The following is a 14,845-nucleotide window of genomic DNA, read 5'->3' on the forward strand; positions in this document are numbered from 1 at the left end:
AACCTGGAGTGCTACTTGGAGATGCCCAAATCTGTAAGGTAGTCATAAGAGCCCCTGCACTTGTAATAGTTTTCTTTATAGTTGTACCCATTATGATTGCAGAGTTTGAAAACTGACTTAGGCCACTAATAACTGGGGCACCTGAGGTAGCATTTCCCCCAAATAAATCATATAAACTTTTGACTACTTCCCCCATCATTCTTACTCCTACTCATATCACCAATAGTAGAAGCTGGGTCTGGTACAAGTGGAACCGTATATTCAGCTCTAGCCAGCAATCTGGCCCACACAGGAGCCTCTGCTGACCTAACCATTTTCTCCTTACATTTAGCAGGTGTCTCTTCAATTCTTGGTGCTATTACTTTTATTACTATAGTCTTTAATACAAAACCAGCAGTCATATCCCAATACCAAACACCAGTATTTGTTTAATCTTCCCCAACTATAGCCATATTACTATAATTACCAGTGTCAGTCCGAGCAGTCAGAATTGCCATACTGTTAAGAGATAGAAATCTAAACACTACTTTCTTTGACCCTGCAGGAGGAGACCAAATCCTATACCAACATCTATTTTGACTCTTTGGTTACCCTGAAGTCTGTATTCATGGCCTACCAGGTTTGTTATAATCTCACATATCATTACATACTATTTAGGACGAAAAGTGCCTTTCAGCTATTTGGGAATAGTATGAGTCATGTCCACTGGCTTTGTAGGATTCCTCTTGTGGGCCCATCATATGTTTACCATAGGGATAGCTGTCGACTCAGGAGTATACTTTGCATCAGCTACCACAATTACTTCTATCCCTACAGGAGTAAAAGTATCTAGCTGATTAGCAACTCTTTTTTAATTTTTTTTTTTCTTGGCTGTATTGGGTCTTCGTTGCTGCGCGCAGGCTTTCTCTAGTTCCGGTGAGCGGGGGCTACTCTTCGTTGCGGTGCGCAGCCTTCTCATTGCAGTGGCTTCTCTTGTTGCAGAGCACGGGCTCTGGCACGTGGGCTTCAGTAGTTGAGGCTCTCAGGCTCTAGAGAGCAGGTTCAGTAGTTGTGGCGCACGGGCTTTGTTGCTCCGCAGCATGTGGGATCTTCCAGACGAGGGCTTGAACCCGTGTCCCCTGAATTGGCAGGTGAATTCTTAACCACTGCGTCACCAGGGAAGTCCCTGATGAGCAACTCTTCACGGAGGTAATATTATATGACCTTCCACTATATTATGAGTTTTAGGCTTGATTTTTCTTTTTACAGTAGGTGCTTTGACAGCAATCATCTTAGCCAACTCATCCCCAGACATTGTCCTCTAGGATACATACTATGTAGTAGCACACTTCCATGACCTAATGTCCATGGGAACAGTCTTCACTATTATAGGAGGCTTCCTACACTGATTCCCACTATTCTCAGGTTATACACTTAACTCAGCATGAGCAAAAATTCACTTCACAAGTATATTTGTAGTAGTAAATATGACGTCCTGCAGCACTTTCTTGGCCTCTCAGGGATGTCACTACGTTAGTCTGAGTACCCTGAGGCACACACAACATGAAGTATTTTGTCTTTAGACTCATTCATCTCAGTAGCAGCAGTAATGCTAATAACCTTCATACTCTGAAAAGCTTTTGTGTCCAAACGAGAAGTATCAGCAGTGGAAACTGCTACTCCTAACCTAGAATGGTTACACGGATGCCCTCCACCATATACTGTGTTTGAAGATCCTACCTATGTAAATGTAAAATAAGGAAGTACTCAAGTCCTTTTCAACCAGTTTCAAGCCAACACCAGAAAAATTATGCCTTTCTCAATAAATGAGATAAAAGTAAAAAGTGATGTCACTTTTTCAAAGTTAAATCATAGGCTAAAATCCTGTATATCTCTAAGGCATATCAACTTCATCTAGGCTCTCAAGATGCAACATCGCCGATTATGGAAGAACTTTTGCATTTTCATAATCACACATTAATAGTTTATTTTTAAAAGAAGTTCTCTAGTCCTCTATATTATTTCACTAATATTAACAACTAAACTAACTCATATACGTACAATAGATGCAGAGGTAGAAAAAATTTGAACAATTTACCAGCCATTATTTTCATCTTAATTGCCCTATCATCATTGTGAATCCTTCACATAATACATGAAATCAATAACTCTTCCCAAACCATAAAAACTATGGGTCAGTAATGATACTGATGCTACAAATACACAGATTATGAAGATTTAAATGTTGACTCCTCTGTAATCCCCACATCAGAGCTAAAACCAGGAGAATAATGACTAATGGAAGTCAACAACCTAGCAGTATAGAGAGAGTCATTGAATATTAGTTTCATCTGAAATTGTTGTACACTCCTGAGCTGTTCTTTCTTAGACCTAAAAAGAGCTGCTATCCCAGGACGGCTAAATTAAAGAATCTTAATACCGACAGGACCAGGACTATGTTGTGGACAATGATCAGTAGAGGTCATTTTCCTGAGTCCAAAGACAGGACAGAGGGATATGGCTGAGATATGGGGTGAATCTGGAGCCCATGGGGATGCACTGTCCAAGCTCCAGGATAGGAATGGGGCCTCTGGGGTCCCAGGCCACCCACTGCGCCCTCCCGAGCAGGATCTTGGCAACATTCCCTGTCAGTGATGAGGCAGCCCTAGCACTTGTCATACCCCAGTGCTGTGTCCTATGTGGGTCCCATGCTCTTGGGACCACACCCTACACTCTGCAGGTCCATGCTGCAGGGTCCTTTGTGCCTCAGGAGTAGAGACCACACAACAAGCAGTTCCCTCCCCAACCAGCAGGAGGAGGGAAGGAGAGCAGGGGCACCAGGGGAATCTCACTCAGACAACAACACCCCAGGGGCGCCAGTGGGGCCAGTGATGATGCAGATGAGGCCCAGGCCAAGAGATGGAACCAGAGGACCCAAAAGGCAGCTGGTCAGGTCCTGGCTCATCTGCATCCCGGACACCTTTGTCCCTCATACACCCCCTTCCTCATATACCCTCTCCTTAAATGCAGATCCTTCAGATACAAACAGGCAGAGCTTCAGACTGAAAGTCAGCTCTTCCACAGTGACCCGTCAGCAAACACTGCAGGATTCCACTCCAGTGGGTGCCCTGGAGTCTACAACTCAGGGACTGAAGTGGATATCGGTGCCAGGGGCAGTGAGAGGGAGTGGGGAGTGAGACTTGCATGGTTGTGGAATTTTGGTTTTGCAAGATGAAAAGTCCTAGGAATGGTGGTGATGGCTCCACGAGAAAGTGAATAGATCTGATGCCTCAGAAACGTGCACTTTAAATGGTGGTGATGGTAAAGGGTATATGATGTGTGTTTTATTTCACTTAAAATAAATTATTAAAATAATGTCTTGTTAATTGAGATTCCATTTCGACTCCCCTTCATCACAAATGTTGGAGGACCAAACAGTCCCCCACCTAAGGGGACATCATAGTACGCTCACATGGCACATGGGAGACCATTCTTAGGGGGGGCTAGTCTGTGCTCATCTGACCTCTGTCCAGGGCGACCCAGGCAGTGGTGACCCCCATATATTAGATATATGATATGCTATGATATTAATATGATACCACCAAGGGTTGTCACTCACCAGAACACAGAGCAGCAATGCAGTCAAACATGCCTGACCTCATATGAATAAGAAAAGGAACCACAGGATAATCAGGGCAACACTCTTCATTCAGATGTTGGAAATCTCAAAAGGGACAAGAAACTCTGCAGGCAAAGAGCAGACATGGGGTCTCCCCGTACATGTGATCCCGACCCATGCAGATGTGGTGAGACCCACACAGTCCCCACACCCTATGTGTGCGACCTGGGGTCACACATCCACACTCACCACGGTGACCCACCTCCCCAGACCCTGCATCTGAAGTCACACGTTCTCACTCATCAGGGTGACCCCACTTCCCCAGAAACCCCCACACCTGGGTCACATGTCCACAGTCCCAGGGTGACCCCACCTCCCCAGACCCCCCCACCTGGGGTCACAGGTCCACACTCACCAGGTGACCCCACCTCCCCAGACACCCCACACCTGGGGTCACAGGTCCACACTCACCAGGTGACCCCACCTCCCCAGACCCTGCACCTGGGGTCACATGTCCCCTTGGTCAGGACACCATGGCTCTGCTGGGTTGTCCCCTAATGTGGAAAAAAGCTGGGTTCCTGGGACCTCCTGGGATGCCAGAATAAGTGTAAGGTTGCTCTCCTCCCCCAACACTTGTCCCAGAGAAGTCCTCCTCTTCTCACTTTGGTTCTGTGTGATTTTAACTGTATTTAAAGCTTTCATGCTAGAGTTGAACACACTACCTTGGTTCTGGCAGGCTCAGTCCTTTCTTGTCTCACTTACATGTTGAGAAAACTCACAGGACAGCAGGACTGAAAGCCGAGGAGCAGCTCTGGACTCTGCTGGGTAGGGACGATTGACTGGAAGGAGAGCTCAGAAGCAGACTCACCTGTTGCCCATCGGCCTTTTGCCCGATCTGCGTGCCCTGCAATCAATTCACCAGGTAAACCTGCCTCCCTACTCACAATGCAAATTGGAATAATTGGAATAATTTCCCGGTAGTCCCTCTGAGGAGTCTCCATGAGCCTCAAGGAAGGTGAACCTTGCAGGGATAAAGACTAAGGCCCCGACCATAGCACTGACCCTTGGGAGGACCAGGTAACCACACTCAGAAGAGACACTGTTACCTAGAAAAGCCCACCTCAGCTCCAGACCCCAGACATCTAAGCACTGACATTCAGAAGCAGACACTGCAGGAGCTTCCCAGTACTGAGGCCAGGCCGTGTCTCTACCCAGGTCCCCATAGTCCTAACGTACACAGAACATGGTCAGGTCTAAATGTTCTTATTATAGACAGCACATGGTCAGCTCTAAACATAATCAGTAGACGGGACAGGCAGAGGTCTAAATCTACTGTGTAGACAGAACTTGATCATGATTAAACTACCTTAGGGCTGATCTCGTAGGAGGTACAGGTCACACACATGGGTCTCTCATCTTTGGACACCCACATCAGGAAAGTGAACAAAATCTTTGTCATTAAACACTTCAACAGGCAAAATAAAAATGTTACCAATTTCTCTGGCCACCTGATGGTCAGGATCCACGGGTGAGCCAGGAACTTCTTGTAGTGCAGCCCAGTCTCCTGCAAGGACAGACAAGAAGTGGCCTGATTCCAGCCTCCCAGGCTTCCAGAAGGAGGCAGCCACACTGGAAGCCCAGCCAGCACAGTCCTGCATGGTCCGGGCCGGGAGATCCGGTCTGTCCATTCCGCTGGCCGATTCCGGGCGGGACGCTCAGGGCCACTGACAGCCCTGCACTCAGGTCCTGCTTCCCTGCAGCGTGTGCGGGGGTGGGGGGGATGGAGGGGGGTGGCTGATGGCTCCTATAGCTCCCGGTCAGGTGACCTCACGCCCTGGGGCTGACACCCAGCACGGGCACCGAGCTGTCTTCGATGGGAGACACGGGGAGAGGTTGGGGCACAGAAGCCATTGGAGAGGAGAACCCACCGTGGAAATCCTTGCACACTGGCTCATCCCCACCTGGTGACCCACCTGCCCATCGTGGGCCGTGTGCCACCACCCCACCACCCCTGAGTGCAGAGTGCCTGCTCTTTCAAAAGCACAGGGTCTCACATGAAGGAGACCCAGTGGGGACTGTCACACCCCCCCATACTCCTGATGCTGTGTTTGGGGAGAATGAGCCCCCTTGACTCGGCGATGGGACCCTGTGAGGAAAGAGGTGACAGCCGCATCCAAGTCGGGACCTGGCTGAGAGATGGGAACACAGGAGCCACGTTCAGGGCCTGGAGGCCAGGCCAACAGGAGGGGCACACCCAGCCCCGGCCAGGCTCTTCAACTGTGACATTGTAGCTTATAGGGGACCCGGGGAAGGTGACTGAATGGAATGGGGGCCTAAGGTGGACCCTGAATGGGGCTTAAAGAAGGTGTGAAGGATGTTACTGAGACAGTGACAGTCATTGGAAGACAGACTCTGTGTCAGGACATCCTGCTAAATCCATTTAAATCCCTGAGATCTGTGACCTTTACGTGGCTACGCAGGATTGTTTGAGCAGGTGTGTGCGGACATATCTGGGGCACAATTCAGTCTGCAACCAACTTGCAAGTGGTTCCGGCAAACACACAGGTGTGGGCACAGGCAGGCACAGCACACACACAAACACATGCACGTGCATAGCACAAATATATTCACACACTAGCATATGAAAACACATGCATGCATATGCCAATGCACAAACTAACGTGTGCAAATACACATACCTAAGCACATGCACAGCACATGTATGCAAACAGGCACATGCACATGCATAGCACACACACAGGGAATAAAGTGAATACCATGAGGCATTAATTCCTGAACACAATTGAAGCTGACATGTGTTCTTCCCTTTTTCTTAGCTTTGATGTTTTTCACAATAAAAAGTTTAAGAAAAAAGTTAATGGCAAGTGACTTTTGATTCATAGGACTTTCTGACGTTATTCCACAAATATTATAAGACATGAGAAATGAATGTAGATATTACATGTGTCCATTAACGGATGAATAGAGAAGCAAAACATGGTCCATCCATACAAGGGAATGTTATTCAGCCTAAAAAGGAAGGCAATTCTGACCCAGCCTGCAGCAGGGATGAACCTTGAGGGCATTATGCTCAGTGATGTAAGCCAGACACAAAAAAAACAAATAGTGCTTGATCCACTCATACAAGGCCGCTAGAGCAGTCAGAACCATCGAGACAGAAAGCAGGATGGTGGGTGCAGGGGCTCAGGGAGGGAGAATGGGGAGTGAGTGTTTAATGGGGACTGTTTCAGTTTTGCAAGATGAAAATGTTCTGGAGGAGGATGGCGGTCAGGGTTGTACAACAGTGTGAATTACTTCTTGACCCTGAAATGTGCACTTTAAAATGGTTAAGATAGTAAAGTTTATGTTTTGTGTATTTGACCACAATTTTTAAAACTTTTTTTAAAACAACAGGAAGTAGTCCATGAATACCACAAGATGCACAACTTCACTAACAACCGAGGGATTAAAACCATAAGAAAACTACTGTGCACACACCTACCAGAATGGCAGACATGAAGACACAGCATCAAATATCAGCAGGACGTGGAGCAATGGAAAGCCTGGTGCGCAGCGGGGGATGCAGCCACTTCTGAAACAATCGGGCCTCAGAGAGTGCAGTCCGTGCACACAGACCCACAGTGCTGCTCCCAGCTGAACACAAACCCCTCAGCCCTGCAGCAGGACACACGGACATGGACTCTGCAGCCACAGGAGCCAAACCTCAAAGAACTGAAGGCCATCACAAGCAGATGCAGAAATGAACCACGCACACTCCTATGAAGGAATATTCCACAGCAATGGAGTACGTTTTGTTTAAAGGTAGTAAAACTATAAAAATTATTTTAAAAATACTATATTCACAAGATGAAAGAATCTCACGGACACAATGCTGAGTCATCAAGAGCAACAAAGCAGCAAGCACGGTCCACCCACTTACGGACTTTGGAACTAGGCAAAGCTGGGCTGCGTTGTTTAGGGATGCGTGCCTGGGTATAAGCTATGAGGACAAGTCGCTGACACAAAATCAGGAGAACAGCTACCTCACGGTGGGGAGGAGGCTGTGACGAGGGAAGGGCACTCCTGGGTGTCCACTCATCATGTTCTGTTTCTTGATCTTTATGAGTATTCTTTACATATGTATAACCTAATCCTTAATATGTGCTTACAGCTTATCATTTTCGTTTATTATAAAGGGGGTCTCCCCAACAAAGTAGAAGGAGACCTGCTTCTCCCAGGGAAGAAGAGGAATAGTTTCTACCAGTGAAATCTCGATACCATGAATGCTTCAACCATCAAGCCTGACAGCAGCTCCCGTGAGAGGGGCACCGGGGCCACGACACTCAGAAGGAGGCTCTGGGACCTCAGTCCTGGGTCACTGCCTCTGAGGAGCCCACAGCACCTGGTGAAAGTTCAAAGTCATTCTGTGCACGACCCTTTTGCCTTGGTTGCTCTGGCACAGCTCGGCCGGCACCATCGCTGGGAGAGAAAGAAGAAACGTGCAGAAGAGGGAACCGGGCTTCCAGCTGACCCACCTCCTTCTACGGAGACAATGCCACAGTCCCTAAGAGAGGACAGCAAGGCCACGGAATCCAGCCTCTCTGCCTGAGGCCTGGCCACACTAGCGCCCCATGCTTCTGATGCCACAGGGAGAATTTCGCAAGGTGCCCTCAGACCACCTGGTTGGACACAATGGGGCTTTCAGACATGCAGGTCCTGTGCGACCCCGTCAGATTCTGGAGGTGGGCCTGGAAGCCTCCAGGTTTTCACTTTTGGTAACAGCTTTATTGAGATTGAATTTCTATACCACACAGTTAACCCACTTTAAGTATTAAGCCCAGTGGTGTTCTGCATATTCACAGGGTTGTGCAGCCACCAGCACAATCCATTTGACAACATTTCCATCATCTCCCCAAAGCCCCACTCTTTAGAGGTCACCCCTCATTTCCCACAGCCCCGGCATCCCCGGTCCACATTCTGTCTCTGTGGGCTTGCCTGTTCTGGATGTCTCATGTAAGTGGAATCCACTGATTGTCTTCTTCTGTCTGGCCTCTCTCACTGGGCATCCTGTTTTCCAGGTTCATCCACATCATAGCCTGTGTCCGTGCTTCTCTCCTTTTCCATGGCTGAGTCACCCTTACCCGCTCTGCTTTTAACTCTATAATTAATTGTGTCGCCCTGCCTGCACCACACAGGGCTGATGAGGATTTCACCTTCCGTCATTCTTGGGCTGTAAGCTGAACTTTGAACCAACACCAAGGGGTCCTGTGAAGAGGCTGAAAGCCCAGCCCCACACGGTGCACAGTCGCCGTGTGTGACCAGAGCCCAGGAGGAAGGGTGAGATGGGCCTGCCTGTTTACGGGACCAGCGTCCTACGGTCTCATGGGAAACCAACTCACTCGTCAGCGTCTCGTGAGAGCTGCTCCCCACCTTGCCAAGTGGGCAAGACAGACTGGTCAGGGACCACGGTGCTGCCTTCAGTTCAGGTCCACTCATACTAACTGTCTAGTTGGAAAGTGCTGAGGCTCCAGGGGAGGGTCCTTCCTGTTTCTTCCAGCTTCTTGGGGCTCCAGGCATCCCTGGGCTTCTGGCTGCATCCCTCCCATCTCTGCCTTCATCTTCATGTGGCTTCCCCTCTGTGTCTGTCTCTCCACTCATCATATAAGCACACAGTTACACAGGATTGGGACCACCCTAAGGCCCCTGTCTCACCTAGTTACACGACCAGGCCCTACTTCCAAATGAGGTCCTGGCCTGAGCCCCTGGGGTCAGGACATGGATGTCTCTTTCCCTGGTGGGTACACAACCCCCCTTCAGTCTGAGATAACAGTAATGTTGCCCAGGAAACAAGCAAGCCCCTTACCTAAGCCAGCCCCTCGAAGAGGTCTGAGCCTGCCCGGTCTCTTGGAAACTGACATGGCAGGAGAGTGTGGCTCAGGACCCGAGTGTGCAGGACACCAGGAAGCACCCGTGTGAGGCTCCCCTTCGCAGCAGCAGGACTGGACCAGCTGATGAAGTCCATCAGGGCAACTCCGACCTCCCTATAGGACTCGACCCACGTGGACTGGGGGCAACAGGCAGCAGTGAGTGGGTGTGTGATGAAGTGTATGTGACGGGCCTGCAGTGAGCAGGTGAGCACATCTGTGCGTGTGACATCAGGCACATGTGATGGGTCAGCAGTGAGCACACATGTCTGAGATCAGGTGCGGTACACACTCACGTGATCAGGTTCACGCGACATCTTAGCGGGCTGCAGTGCTGCCACGGGCTCGAGCCACCGACCCTGCCTGGTGTGGAGCATCCCTCCCCCACCACGTGCCCCAGCAGCTCCCACGTCCGCAACTGCGCAGTGGCTGCACCTGTGCAGAGTACTTCCCCTGGGCAAATACTTCTTGAAAAGGGTCACCTCTGTGGTGATGGTGACCTTCCTCTTCTGCTGCTTCAGCAGGGGCGCCCCCGCCAGTGGCTGCTTGTACCAAGGCATCCAGGCCGCAGAGAGCTGGTCCCTGCACCTGAGACCAAAGACAAGGACTTGAGGGGCTGTGCTTTCTCCCACCAGGAGCCCCATATCCAGGGGGGCCAGCGGGGGCATGTCAGACACACAGGGCCGGACATTCTGGTTCATCTTCCCCCAACACGGTGGGTGAAAGGACAGCCACATGGGACTTCAGACCACATAGGACACGGCGCGTGTCGAGGACCATCTCACCACTGTCGATTGGCTCATTCAGTCTGCACTCCTGTGGAATGCTGTTCATGACCGCTTTTCTCTACGTGACAGCTGAAAAGAACTTGAATTTGATGAAGGGGTACATGCAACCAAGCACACAACTTGGTAGGAGGTTACTGCTATTCAGGAGGGACAGATACCCTAATGGTTTTAGTGCTTTTCTAAATGTGGGCAGAGGCAAGAATCCAGGTTCATAAAAATTTTCTCCTGAAAATATGGAACTCTCTGAGGGTCAGTTCTGCCAGTTTTCCCAGAGTACAAAGTGCCTCATCCTGATCTTCGCCCTGAATTCCTTTCAGTGTGTCCTGATTGTGGTGGTTGTTGTAAGTCAGTGATTGTGGTGGTTGATGACAATTCTTTTTTTTTTTTTTTTTGCGGTACGCGGTCCTCTCACTGTTGTGGCCTCTCCCGTTGCGGAGCACAGGCTCCGGACGCGCAGGCTCAGCGGCCATGGCTCACAGGCCCAGCCACTCTGCGGCATGCGGAATCTTCCCGGACCGGGGCACGAACCCATGTCCCCTGCATCGGCAGGCAGCCTCCCAACCACTGCGCCACCAAGGAAGCCCTGATGACAATTCTTGTACAACTGAATGGTGGGCAACACTCTTTATGTTACAATCCCCCCTCTTCTGGTCAAAATTTTGACCAAGATTTAGGAGACCTTTCATGACCGATTTATCCCACGGCACCTGGAATACTCATTCCCAGTTCAGGCGAGGATTTCCTTGATAGGCCACTCAATGTGCTGTTACTGGACTAGGCCCTGTTAACAGTAGCCCAAAGCCTCTGGATCGCCTGTCCTACTAGTCTGTCATGGTCCAGGAAATGGTTCCCTCTTGTAGCGTCTTCCCATATCTAGAGTTATACTATTAAAATCACTGATCTTATAGAACTATGTATTTGACAACTGTTTTACACGCTGTCCTGTGCCTGCCTGCCCTTCCTGGGAAGGACCTGCTCGTGATTTTCTGAGCTGCGCATCTGACTCTGTTCTACTTTACACACAAGTTATTTCTATATGGCTTTAAGCTAGGCTGAATTTTGCAGGAATAGAACAACGATGTGATTCTAGGAAAGCTTGTTCTCACAGTTATTCAGAACTTTACCAAGAATTCTCTGACATTTTGGAAAGTCAAATCTCCTGGTAAAGTGGCTCAGAGCTTCTGAATTGCCAGTTAATGCACCAGGATTGCTGTCACCACAGTAATTCAAATTATATACAACAATGCCTATTTGTCCTCATTTAAAAACATTAAATATAAAGTTTGAAGCGAGTTGAATGGTATCTGCCTTTTCTTAAATGTAAGTTGAAGAAAAATTTAAGCAAACATCTGATTACTTAGTGTAGTTGAAGCCAAGCATTCACCTATTAAATTATGTATTATTTCATTAAAATGTATTTATCTTTAATTCTCCTCTCTATTGTAACTATAGCTGCATACACACATATATGTAATTATACTTAAATTATATGTGTAGAGAGATTATCTTATCTCTGTCTCTGATTTCAGAAAGTGAGGGGAGCGTTACAAAGTACTTGGTATAAAAGGGGTGAGGGTCTGATGGGCTGACAGAACACCCATGACATAGCATTTCACTCCCACTAAGATACTAAAATCCAAAAGACAGACAATAAAAAGGGGAGAAATTGGAACCTTCAAACAGCGCTAGTGGGAATGTGAAATGGTGCCACTATTTTGGAAGACAGTCTGGCAGTTCCTCAAAATGTCTAACATGGAGTCACTACAAGACTCAGCAATTCCACTCCAACGTATAAACCCAAGAGAAAGGAAAACACACGCCCACAGAAACACTTGTACATGCATGTTCATAACAGCATGAATCACAACAGCCAAAATGTGGAAACCACCCAAATGACCATCAACAGGTAAACAGAGAACAGATACACACAATGTGCTCCATCCACACAATAGAATATTACTCAGCCATGAAAAGGAGTGAAGCACTGACACTTGCTACAATGCTGACAAAACTTGAGAACACAATGCTCAGTGAGAGAAGCCAGACACAGAAGGACACTGTCTTAGTCAGCTTGGGCTGCCATAGCAAACTACCAGGCTGGGGGCTTCAACAACAGAAATGTATTTCCTACAGTTCTGGAGGACAGAAGTCAGAGATCAGGGTGCCACTACCCTGGTGAGGCTTTCTTCTTGGTTGTATGTGGCATCTTCTCCCTGTGTCCTCACATGGAGAAGATGTGAGGGAGCTGTCTGAGGTCTCTTTTATAAGGACACTAATCCCATAATAGGGGCTCCACCCTCATGACCTAATCACTTCCCAAAGGCACCACCTCCTAATACCATCATCTTGGGGGTAAGGATTTCAACATGTGAATTTTGGAGGGACACAAACCTTCAGCCAAGAACAACCATAAACTGATTCCATTTGTATTAAATGTCCAGAACAGGCAAATCACAGAGACAAGAAGTGGGTTAGTGGTGCCAAGAGCTAGGGGAGGGGGAGGGGGAGGGGGTTCTCCTTTTGGGGGATGAGAAGGTTTCAGAACCAGAGGGAGGTGGTGCTGGCACAACATTGTGAATGTGATAAATACCAGAGTTGTTCGGTTGAATGGTAAATGGTGAATTTTATGTCACATATATTTTAATCACAACTAAAAAAATAATTATGTGTCACATCAACAGCTTGACACCTCAGGGAATTTCCATTTCTGCCAAGAGACACTGTTTTCTTGCCCAGGTGATTCCTGGGACCCCGGATGACCTTGTGGGGGCCGTAGAGTGTAAATGAGGGCATGAACAACCCCTCACAGGGACGATCCAGAGGCAGACCCAGGGCTCGTTCCCAACAGCACAGGACAGAATCCATTCGGATTTATCATCGCACTGTGAACAGCCCCATGGGGCCAGTGGCCGTGTACTGCCTGACTGCAGCCCTGGACACCAGGGCCGTGGCCCGATCCCTCTTGTCCCAAGGCTGGGCCCTTCCGGGTGAAGCAAACGGCGTTGCAGTCAGTCCTCGGAAGCTGCTGGAGCACGGGCACAGCCACAGTAAGGCCAGAGCACTTCCAGCTACCTGAAAACCCGCATATTAGAAACATGATTTTTCCGTAACGCACGGGGGACCAGAAAGTGTGTTTTCTCAGGTAAACTGATAACACCGCCCCCTCCATGTGTGGACGCCGCCCTTAGGGCGGCAGAGTTGAACCCTTACCCCTCCCTCACCAGAATTGACCTCCAAGGCCTCCTGGGGGTCCTCCCCAAACCCTGAGGATGTGTCCTGCCTGAGGCTCCTGACACAATATACTCCCACTCAGGCCGGTCTGCAGAGGTCACGCAGAGGTCGGGCCCCAAAGCAGCAGGATGTGACCCTGGACACAGGCATGTCCACCCTGCACAGGTTGGGGCTCTACGAACAAGTGTCAGGTTACTTCTTAGGGCCATGCCCCTGTCCCGCTCCAGGTGCAGGACCCACCCCACTGCCCGGCCCGCGTCCCTTTCTCTGGGGCACCTGCGGGACTCAAGCCCGCACCTTCCCCAGCCCTGCCTCCCCACCATGTAAGGCTGTCAGTATAAATGATGCCATCCTGGACTCGTCCTTCCACTGACCCTACCCAGGACTGTACTGTGTGGTCAATCACTTCTCTGTCCTCAAGGCTTTTGTAGTTAATAGAGGCTGTTTAATAATTATCAGGACCAGGTGGCCTCTATGCTTTGTTAGTCCCCAAACAAGGAAGACCTTCGCTGATGTGTTCCTGGCGCCCATGAGACCAGTTACCCATTCATGAACCTTGACTTAGGAATATACGTCCTGTTTCCAAGCACCCCCCGCCCCATGTTAACCACAAGTTGTCCCGGTGACCCCTTGGCCATGCAGAGCGCAGCGGCACATGCTTCCAATCGCTGTCCACCACATCCCGATCCCACCCTGTGAGTAAACTACCCAATAATAAACTGATCCTTTAATTACCTGGAGCTGCCTGTCTCGTTTTTCGGTCTCACGATGCCCTGTCAGTTCGGTGGGCACTTCTCATTCCCTCCATCCGCTAACACCTCACCTACTACTGTGGGTTCAATAGTGTCCCCTCTCCCAAATTTATATCCATTCTGACCCCAGAATCAGGCCTTATTTCTGAAACAAGGCGTCTGCAGATGTGGTTAAGATGAGGTCATGCTGGATTAGGGAGAGCCCTAATTCCAACAGCAGGTGTCCGTATAAGAAGAGGGAAATCTGGATACAGACACAGAGGAGAAGCCACGTGACGATAGAGGCAGAGGTGGGGGTGATGCAGCCCCAAGTCCAGGGGCGCCAAGGATTTCTGGAAACCAGAGAAGCCGGGAGAGGCCAGGGCAGATTCCCTGAAGTTCCAGCAGGAACCAACCACACCTTCATTGTGTATTTCCAGCGTCCAGAGTTGCGAGAGAAAAATCTCTGCTGTTGTGACCCCCCCAGCTTGTGGCATGTTGTCACGGTCGCCCCAGGACCCGCACACCTGCCAGATCATGAGACACGAGGCATCGGAGGAAAGAGCCCCTCGG

This window comes from Tursiops truncatus, chromosome 2 (assembly GCF_011762595.2).
Source record: "Tursiops truncatus isolate mTurTru1 chromosome 2, mTurTru1.mat.Y, whole genome shotgun sequence".
In the NCBI taxonomy this organism is placed as follows: domain Eukaryota; kingdom Metazoa; phylum Chordata; class Mammalia; order Artiodactyla; family Delphinidae; genus Tursiops; species Tursiops truncatus.